This window comes from Monodelphis domestica, chromosome 2, assembly GCF_027887165.1.
Source record: "Monodelphis domestica isolate mMonDom1 chromosome 2, mMonDom1.pri, whole genome shotgun sequence".
Taxonomy (NCBI): Eukaryota; Metazoa; Chordata; class Mammalia; order Didelphimorphia; family Didelphidae; genus Monodelphis; species Monodelphis domestica.
Window position 1 is genome coordinate 198,294,106 of NC_077228.1, and position 10,807 is coordinate 198,304,912.

At 43.3% G+C, this 10,807-nt stretch overlaps 1 long non-coding RNA gene across 1 annotated transcript; it reads left to right on the top strand.

The window, feature by feature from the left end:
* The first annotated feature begins 1 nt into the window (after nucleotide 1).
* On the top strand, nucleotides 2-4,044 carry LOC103096561 (uncharacterized). Its single transcript, XR_462101.3, has 3 exons — nucleotides 2-383; nucleotides 2,994-3,057; nucleotides 3,806-4,044. It is a non-coding gene; the product is annotated as an uncharacterized LOC103096561 (long non-coding RNA).
* Nucleotides 4,045-10,807: the final 6,763 nt, after the last annotated feature.

Genomic DNA, 10,807 nt, shown 5'->3' on the forward strand with positions numbered 1-10,807 from the left:
GGCCCCCCCCTCCCTCACCCCGCCCCCCCCTGCTCCCCCTCCCCGCCCCGTCTCAGCAGTCATGGCCGCGGAGCTCGGTAAAGTCTTAGGTTCAGAGAACAAAGCCTCGCTTGGTCGGGAGGGTTTCTTTCTCCCCCCCCCCCCTTTTTTTTAAATTCGCGGTCCGCTCCACGCACACTCTTTCACTTACTCACTCGCACTTTTCGCTGTCACCTTCAGTTGGTCCAGGACTCTGTGCCCCGGAGATGTTTTCTGTCTGTATTTAGGTCTCGGTTTCCAACGTCTCTAGCTGCTTGTGTGTCTCTGGGATGCGGGTCTCTCTTAATAGCCCTCGGGGAGAACTTAGAACAAGAGACTGGAGGAGCCTTGAGAAAGGGGATGCTGTGAGTCTGGGCTCTTTCTCCGGGGGGCAAGGATGCTATGGACCCTTCCTTACCTCCCCAGTCCCCAAGTCCCCAACACACACACCTCTTCTGGGAAGGCATAGACAGTCACACAGGCACATAAGTGGAACCACAGACATTAGACACTGCTATAACCACAGTCAATAAACATTTATTGAGCATTGCTATAATTATAAAATAGCTAGCATTTATATAGCACCCACTGTGTGCTAGGTATTGTGTGTAGTATTGAGGATATAAATATGTAAGACAGTTTCTGCATTCAAGGAGCTTGCAGATTAATATCCTGAAGATAACATGAATACTACTATGTGAAAACAAGATTCTCTGCCATACAAATATATAACATGATTATATAAGATCTATGACTATACCTATTATCCAAAAATTTCACGTATAAATAGAAATCTCTATACACTAGAGATATCTCTAAAGTATTCATATGTATCTATAGAGGATATATACAGATCTTTATAATATAAAAATTTTAGAGATCTCTATTATCTATTTATATATAAAATTTTTTTAAAGAAATCAGTAGGAAAAAGACACTTAGCCACTCAAAATCACAGCTCTAATTACAGACACAATCCCAGGATGGATGCCTTCATTCCCAGAAACGTATATTCATAAACATGGATGTAAGAACAGACACAGACAGTCACAAACAAACAAGTGGTCTAACTTATCCACAGATGGGTATCTAGCTATAAGTATGTTCCAGGCACATGCAAAGACATGGCTACAGACCCAAACAGGTGGATACCCACAGAAATAGACTCATGGACATAGGTATAATTATAGGCATATATGTATATATATATACACACACATACATATATGCACCAGCACAGATACAAAGATAGATGGATATATTCCTAGATACACACAAGTAGGATTAAACACACAACAGCAGCCTGTGCTGATACATTCCCAGACACACACATCCTCTGATACAAAAGCATATTCACAGGTATACTCATTGAAAGACACAGAGACTGATCCGAAGATATTTGTATACAGTACCAGGGGCTCAGGGAAGACATTTGTCCTCAGAGATTCTCAGACACACACATGCCGAGATAAACTACCAGATTTTATAGACATATAACACATTTATTAAGCTTTTGGCCCTGGTGGTTGAGCCTGAAAGAGGAATCCAAGGTGCCTACCCCTAAAGCCTGGGGGTGAGGCGGGGTGGGAGGGTGTGTATAGTATAAGGGGAGATGTATGTGATTGTGATCAGCACCCCCTTCCCTAAGGCACTCCCAAAGGGATGGCTAAATAACTGCAGGGTCAGAGGTCACCCAGTAGGAGATAGGGTTGTGGGGGAGGGGAGAAGCCCGGAGCTGGGGGCTGCCTGGCAATACTTCAAAGACCCTGTTGCCGGGCGCGCTTCCTGCGGGGGGAGGGGCTGGCGAAGGGAGATGGGGCGGGGGGTAGGAGGAGGGGAAGATAGAGGCGGAGGACAGACTGATGAGGGGGGCCCAAGGTAAAGGGAAGAGGGAAGGCTCTCCCTCCGCCCTTTCTTTGCCCCCTACTCCTGGCGGACGTTTCAGCCGCCTTCCCGCCCCCCTTTCTCCTGCACCTGTTCAACCGGAACATCAAGGGGCTAAGAAACCCTCTACATCCTAGTGTCTCTTCCCTTCCCTCCCGTCCCGCTGCGGATCGCTGACTTTCGGGCGGGGGGAAATCCCCTGTCCCAGGGGTCCAGGAGATTGAGTAAGGGGCGTCGCCTCCTCTCTTTACTCCTCGTCCCCCCCCCCCAGTTTCCCATTGGTTCCGCTGTGGGAAGAAGGGGGGGAGAACTTGTCCTTGACCTGGAATCTGGAGTTGGGGGATTTACTTTCACTAATCCATCTGATCTGGGGGAGGAAGCAGGGAGGTGGAGGAAGAGAAGGAGGAGGATTTAGGGAGTGGAGCTGGGCTGAGCCTATTCTAGTAGAGTGGCCGCTTCCATGGCATCCACCCTGCCTCCAAATATTGGCACCCACACTCAAAAGCACGTGGCCCCTCTCTCTCCCAATCTGAGAATCCTTTCCTGGGGAAGGCGCGGGGTAGTGGCATGGCTGTGACGTTGGGATGGAAGTGCGGGGTGGAGCATGGTTACGGAGGAAATTTACTAAACTTTCTTGCTCTTATTTATAATTCCAGGAAGGGTACAAAGTATACGGTAGAATAATATTACAACTAGCATTTATATGGCTGCTTTAAGGTTTGCAAAGCGCTTTACAGTTATCATCTCATTTGTTCCACATAACAACCCTGAGAAGTAGCAGTTATGACTCCCATTGTACAGATGAGGAAATTGAGGCAGGTGAGGTAACTTTGCCAGGAGACATAAGCTAATGAATGTGAGGCTGACTCCCAAATCACTCGCTCGGATTACTGTGCCAAGAATACAAACTCCCTGGGGACAGGTTTTTTTGTTTGTTTGTTTGTTTTTCACTGCCAAGCACGGAGCCTTCAGGTGGTGGGTGCATAAATTTTGTTTGTTTGTTTCCTCTTGTATATCTGCTGTTTGTTTGCTAGTTACTGGAGGAGGGAGCGTCTCTTATATAGACCCTCATTTTTTTTTCTCTATTAAAGGATCCTAACTCCAAATGCTGAGATTCATTCAACAGGAAAACATTAAAGGCCTACTATGTGCAAGGTACTGTTAGACCCTGAGGGGGATAGGAACAAAACCTAATCCCTGACCTCAAGAAGCTTTCATAAGTAGGTTAGAGAAGATGGCACACAAATATCTCTCTATAGAAGGAAAGAGAGTAAGATAAATGTGTAAGATAAGGCACATAGTAGTTAGAGGAAGTCTGGCATAATTTTACTCCTACCGTGCCAGAGGTGAACTCAGGGTGCGATAAATGCATATATGTACATATATATATATATATATATAAATTTTGCATATGGCCAACCCTGAAATTTGTTTTGTTTGTTTATGCAGATTTGTTTACTACGGTTTTTTTTTTCATTAGGGGGAGGTAAGGAGAAAATATTTTTGTTCATTAAAAAAATCATTCCGAATGCTAATCCTTTATCACTTCTGAGCCATGTTTTTTTCATCTGTAAATGGAGATGCTACTTATCTCACAGGATTGTAAAGGACTTTGTAACCTTTTAATAAATATGTATATTATATATATGTATAATGAAAAGTTCAGAAGCATCAAGGGAGCTTTTCTCTTAAGGGAGAGTTGGTATTTATGCTGGGTCTCAAAGGATGGGTACACCTTTTCAGCGGTGAAAAGGGGGAGTTCCGGAGGGAAGACACCAATCTCTTCCTGAAAAAGTGTTTTAATTCAGTTAGGCAAATGCTGAGTAGAAAGTTGGAAAAGAAAGTCAAATCCAAATTGGAATGACATTTGAACGCCAGGATAGGTCCGGATTTTTTTTTTCAGTTGGTAATGGGGAGTCAGAGAAGGTGTTTGATGACGGAGTTGCCTTGATTCGAGCCGAACATTAAGATTAATCTAATGTAATGTTGAACTTGGAGGACAAGTTTTGGAGATGGCCATCAGTTTCCAGTTCAATGGACCGTAGGGAATCGTGGAAGCTTCTACCGACAATACCCAAAGTCCATCGAGTTCAACCCCTAGTCTCCAAGTTTCCCACCATTAAATACTCATCTTTTCTCAAACTTTCCCCTCTTTTCTTTCACTTCGTTATCTTTCCCATTTCCTTCCGTCTCTGCCTAATTTGCTGCCCCTGCCCTAGAGTCTCCAGTATCATCGTTCAGCTCCGAAGAGGCTGGGGCAGATCAGACAAACAAAAAATTATTTCCTTGGCTCAGCCCGCCCTTCCCTCTCCACCCTCCACCCCCTCCTCCCCTCTCTACTCCAGTCCCCGGAGCCAGAAGGGGATTGTGGGGCAGGAGCTGCTGCCGCCGCCGCCGCCACCGCCGCCACCCGCGAAGCTGAGGCGGAAACTCCACATTTTCTCTCTGCTTCTCGGGCCCGCCCGTGCCGCCTTCGGCACCCCGCCCGTTAGCTCGATGTCCCGATGGATCCGGGCCGCAAGGGTCCTTGCTTTCAAACCCCGGCTAGGCACTGGGGCCGGGGGTGGGGGGCGGCCCCGGGGGACCAGGCGGCTCCTGCGGAGAGAGTTTCCGCGAAGCTTCAGGCGCCGGTTCCAGGAAGGGAGCGGGGGAGGTTGCTGTTTCGGTTTTGTCTAAGCTCCGGCTTCAGCACCTAGTACCTCCTAGTCACAGGGAAGCCATGGGCCCGCCCTCACCCCTCTAGTTGTTTCCAGCCCCTAGAAAGTCCCGAAGCCCTGCCGGCTAGTAGCCGGGCTCTCCGGGAAAGGACGTAGTTCACGCTGATTTGCGTTTATTTGCGTCTCATTTGCATGCCTGTTTCGCGTTGAAAAGGGAAGTCTCCGCCCCTTGGGGTGCGCGCGTCCGGGTCGCGCTCTCTAGCTCCCGGACTCCCCTGGCCCTGCACCCCTCACGCCCCCAAATTCAGGCCGTACCCCAACACCCTCAACCCTTTTCTCCCCGTCTTATTTTAGGATGAGCCTGGGAAAAAGTAGAGATTGGACTGCCTGCATCTGGAAAACTACGGATTTTCCCTTGGTCCCCTTAGTTATTCAGGATACCACAGAAAATCTGCCAGAGACTAATGTGAAGTGGAGTCAAGTTAACAATTGGTTTATCAATAAGGGGATTCATTCACTCACTTTAGAAGAGGGATCACATAGGATTTCTCTAATTAGGGGTCCTTCCTTACTCTTCAATACTCAATTTTCAACAGTTCTTTTGTTTTTTAAAAAAACTTTAGGACAGAATATGCCTCACCTTAGATAGCAAAATTGACTTGTGATAGGATGTCAGAAACCTGTAGGGGAGACAGTAGATAGAATCTTTTTTTTAAACCCCTTCCTTCTGTCTTAGAATAGATACCAATTCCTTTTTCTCCCCTACCCATTATAACAAAGATTTTTTCATAAAGGCTTTATATTTTAAAATATTCATTTCTATTGCTCAAGTTCAAAAGGGGTTTCTGACATTTATTAGCTTCATAACCTCTACCAAGGCACTTGGAGTCCTTGTAAATAGGGCATGTTGAGTTCAACATGACTCTTCCTCAAACCTTTAATAGTTCTATGACCCAGGATAAGTCACCTAAATCTTCTAGGTCTCCATTTCCTAATCCCAAAGGTTGCCTTCTCTAAGGTCAGTCTGTAAGCATTTATTAAGTACCTACAGTGTGCCCAGAACTGTGCTAACATCCCTTCAAGTTTGAAGTAAATGATCCTATGAAGCTCATTTGGCTGGTATATAAAATGCCAGCCAGCAGCAGTTCTCAGCTGAACCAGATTAAAATGTAGTTTGGAAATATCTAACAAAATAAATTTAAATGTCAGAGGACACAGATAATCTTAAAATGTTATTTTCCAAGTCAATATGTACCCTCAGGGAACTTTCTAGGTGGTTTTGTAACCCTGTTTCTATTTGAGTTTGGTACTACAGGACTGGATGAAGTGGGTTCCAACTCTAAGAACTTTGATCCTTGACTTTTCAAGGTACTGTGAAAAGATCCATTGTTTTACGGTATTCAGAGGACCTGAATTCAAATCAGAGGACCTGAATTCAAATCTTAGCTCTGCTACTTAGTGATCTTGGGTAAGTTATAGAACTTTTACTGGATATGACCTAAAGAGTTGTCTCTTGTCTATGATCTCATAGGGGCAGCTAGATGGATAGAGTATGTACAGCCTGGAGTCAGAAAGACTTGTCTTCCTGAATTTAGATTTGGCTTCAGAAACTTACTATCTGTGACCCTGGGCAAGTCACTTAACCCTATATGACTCAATTGTCTTATCTGTCAAATGAGCTGGAGAAGGAAATGGCAAACCACTCTAGTGTCTTTGTCTTTGTCAAGAAAACTCCAAATGGGGTCAGGAAGAATCAGATTCAACTGAGCAATAACATGCAATCATATTGGCCCACTTATATGGGTATTGAATTAGGAGACCCCTGAAGTTCCTTCCTTCAGGCTCTAAATCTGTGATCTCATGACCTTATGGGAAGCATGAGGTACCAAAAAGGCAGTGGTAGTATGTGTGTGTGCTTTTGATTTCTGGAAACTGCTTTAGCCTAGATTGTCCCTTTCTTTCTCTGGAGAGGTCATGGGGCCAGAGATTCAAAAGATCCAAAAATTTATCTGGACTTGTAAATTGTAATTCAACACAACTACTTTCTTTCTTATATCTCACTGTTCTTCATGTATAGCTTGGCATTCAAGACTTTCGGGTGAACTCCAACCTACTTTTTCTTGGCTTTCTTTCACTGTTCCCCTAGGAATGTTCCACTTAGGCTAAGTGGATCTATTTGTCTCCCTTTCCCCTCAAATTCCTCTTTGCTCCATCAATATGTCCTTCCTGATTTCTACTCTCATTTTCCTTTAACTAAATTTGACCAATTTTCAAGAAGTGATTAAAGTCCATTTACTTCTAGAAGGTCTCTACCTCTGTGAGTGCCCAGTGACTTCAGGCTCCTTTGAATTCTGTCTATATGCAATTCAGTCTACACAACATTAAATACCAAATATTTTAAGGTACTTGGGTAGATGCTGAGGAGTTATAAATTAATATTATTAGGATGTAAGCTCCTTGAGGGCAAGGATTATCTTTTTCCTCTGTTTTGCATCCTCAGGTTTTGCATCCCAGCAAGGTGCTTGTACATATGCACATAGTAGGTGCTTACTAAATGTTACTGACTGATCACAAGGGATGTATGGAGCATATATGAAGAGAGCTGAATAGTGATTTCTTTAAGAAAAAAATATCTCTTTTATATTCATATCATGTTAATTTCCAAATATGTCCCTCATTCCTCCACTACACAGGTAGCTATCCTTATAATAAAGAATTAAAAAAAAGAATGGGAGGAAAAAAGCTGTTTGACATCAACTTAGTTTGACAGCATGCATGATCCTTACCTATATTTTTCTATTGCTTCAAAGAAGGAAGAAGATGCATTTTTTTTTTGGATCTCTTCTTTGAGAATAAGTTTGATTTTTACAATTGCATAACATTAAGTTTCAGGAGGCAGGTAGGTGGCTCTGTGGATTGAGAGCCAGGCCTAGAGATGGGTGGTCCTGGTTCAGATCTGACCTCAGATACTTTCTAGATAGGTGACCCTGGCTAGTCACTTGATCCCATTTATTGTCTAGCCCTTACTTTTCTTTTGCATTGGAGTCAATACATAGTATTGATTCTAAGGACAGGAGGTGAGGTTTTAAAAAAGCTAAAACCATTCTGTTTCTCTTCCTTCCTTCCTTCCTTCCTTCCTTCCTTCCTTCCTTCCTTCCTTCCTTCCTTCCTTCCTTCCTTCCTTCCTTCCTTCCTTCCTTCCTTCCTTCCTTCCTTCCTTCCTCCCTTCCCTCCCTCCCTCCCTCCCTCCCTCCCTTCCTCCTTCCTCTCCTTTCCCTTTCTTTCTTTCTTCTTTCTTTCTTTCTTTCTTTCTTTCTTTCTTTCTTTCTTTCTTTCTTTCTTTCCTTTCCTTTCCTTTCCTTTCCTTTCCTTTCCTTTCCTTCCTTTCCTTTCCTTTCCTTTCCTTTCCTTTCCTTTCCTTTCTTTCCTTTCTTTCTTTCTTCCTTTCCTTTCTTTCTTCCTTTCTTCCTTCCTTCCTTCCTTCCTTCCTTCCTTCCTTCCTTCCTTCCTTCCTTCCTTCCTTCCTTCCTTCCTTCCTTCCTTCCTTCCTTCCTTCCTTCCTTCCTTCCTTCCTTCCTTCCTTTCTTCTTCTTTCTTTCTTTCTTTCTTTCTTTCTTTCTTTCTTTTCTTTCTTCTTCTTTCTTTCTTTCTTTTTCTTTCTTTCTTTCTTTCTTTCTTTCTTTCTTTCTTTCTTTCTTTCTTCTTTCTTTCTTTCTTTCTTTCTTTCTTTCTTTCTCTTTCTTTTAGCTAGGTAGCACAGTGAATAAAACCCTGGAGTTTTCCTGGATTTATGATGGTTTGAGTTCAGATTTGATCTCAGACACTTACTGGCTGTATAAGCCTGGGCAAGTCACAACCTCTCTTTGCCTTAGTTTCCTGATCTATAAAATGAAGGTATTAATAATATCTACCCTCCAGGGTTGTTGTGAGGATCAAATGAGATAATATTTCCACTTTTAGTTGTGTTTAAGATATCTTGAACTGGATGTCTAGTAGATATCTTTGACTCAACAAGTCCCAAACTGAACTCATTATCTTTTTTCCTAAACCCTCCTATACATCCCAACTTCCCTATTACTATTGAGGGCAACATCATCTTCCAGCTCCCAACCTGTATCATATTTCACTCCTCACTATCTCTCACCTACCAAATCCAGTCTGTTAGCTAATCCTGTCACCTTTGCCACATCTCTCAAATACAACCCCCTTTTCTCCTCCGACACTGCCCACTACTCTAGTGTAGGCCCCCATTACCTCATGCTTGATTGTAGCCTTATGGTGGGTCTACCTGCCTCAAACCTTTCCCCACTCCAGTCTATCTTTCATTCAGCCCTCAGACTGATTTTCCAGAAGTGAAGTTCTGACCACAACATTTCTTTATGTCCTGCTCAATAAACACCAGTGGATTCCCATTACTTTTAGGACCAAATACAAAATCAAGGTTCTCATCCATTCCCCTTCCCTCCCACCTTTCCAGTCTTATACTTTATTCCTCTTTGACCCAGTGACACTGGCCTCCTGTTGTCCTTGGACAAGATACCCCATCTGTCTGCTCTGGGCATTTTTTCTGGCTGTCCTCTATGCCAGAAACTCTACTTTCTCATCTGTGCCTCCTGGTTTGCTTGGCTTCCTTTAAGTTCCAACTAAAGCCCTATCCTCTAGAGAAAACCTTTTCCAACTCTTCTTAATTCTTGTGTCTTCTCGCTTTTAAATTATTTCAAATTTTTCTTGTATATACATGGCTGTTTTCTCAATTAAATCATAAACTCCTCTGAGGGAAGAGGCTGTCTTTTGTCTCTTTCTGTTTCATATTATGCATTTAATTTATTTTTATTGACTGATTTTTGCAAAGTCTTTGCAAACTTTAAAAAAGGATATAAATAAATGGTAGCTATTTACATTGTAGTCTTTGTGTAGCTTGTATACCTAGTTCTTCTTCATTTACTTTGCATCATTCATTCAAGTAGTCTTCTCATATTTCTCTGTATTCTTTCAATTGTTTCTTAAGGCAAAGTTATTACATTGTTTCCTGCAATTTGTTTTAACTGTTTCCCAGTCAAAGACCTCTATATTATACTCTCCAGGCCTGTAGTGTGACAAGAGGTGTTGCTGCAGGAGACCTTTCTTTCTATCGCTGACCTCCTTGAAGTCTAAATCTAGCAGTAAGATCTCCGGGTCACAGGTTATATACATTTTGATCAGTGGGTAGGAACTCCCAGAGAGAAACTTTTCTTCCTTCAATGCTGGTCAGCTGCTGTTTTGCCATTTGTAGCCTCAGACAGTTAGTTGCCTGGAGGCACTGATCAGGGGAAACCTCTAGCCTAAGGTCACACATTCAGGGTTTATGTCTTCTTGATTTAGAGTTCAAGGTGATTAAGAATTCACCACTCCAGGCAAAAACAAAGAACTGCCTGACCCCAAGGAATTTATATTCTAGTGGGGGAAAGAGATACCTATTCTCTTAAGTACCTTCCATGAAATTTGAGGAGAGGGAGCTACTCACAACCCAGGGGAGCAGGGAAGATAGAAAATTTAATGCTGGATTGCTAGTATTCTGACAGGCTGAGCTGAGAGAGATTGTGATCCAAATATGGCGGATGGTATGGCGTCGTTGGCACCTACTGCCTTTTCCGTTACCTTTAAGAAATGAGGGGCAGAGCAGTTAAGAAATGAGGGGCAGGGCTCGGTGGATTGAGATCCAGGCCTAGAGTGGGGAGGTCCTCGGTTCAAATTTGACCTCAGACACTTCTCAGTTGTGGGACTCTGGCCAAGTCTCTTAAACCCCATTGCCTAGCTTTTACCACTGTTCTTCTATCTTGGAATCAATACATACTGTTAGGACATCCACATGTTATAAGAACCAGTTCATAAACTGGGGGCAACTATGTGACTCAGTGGATTGAGATGGAGGCCAAGAGATGAGAGGTCCTGGGTTCAAATATGGCCTCAGACACTTCCTAGCTGTATGATTCTTTTTTTTTAAATTTATTATTTTTAATTTGAGCATTTCCAAACATTATTCACTGGAGACAAAGATCATTTTCTTTCCCTTCCCCCCCCCTCAGCTGACGCGTGATTCCACTGGGTATCACATGTGTTCTTGATTCGAACCCATTTCCATGTTGTTGGTATTTGCATTAGAGTGTTCATTTAGAGTCTCTCCTCAGACATGTCCCCTCAACCCCTGTAGTCAAGCAGTTGCTTTTCCTCTGTGTTTTTACTCCCACAGTTTATCCTCTGCTTGTGGA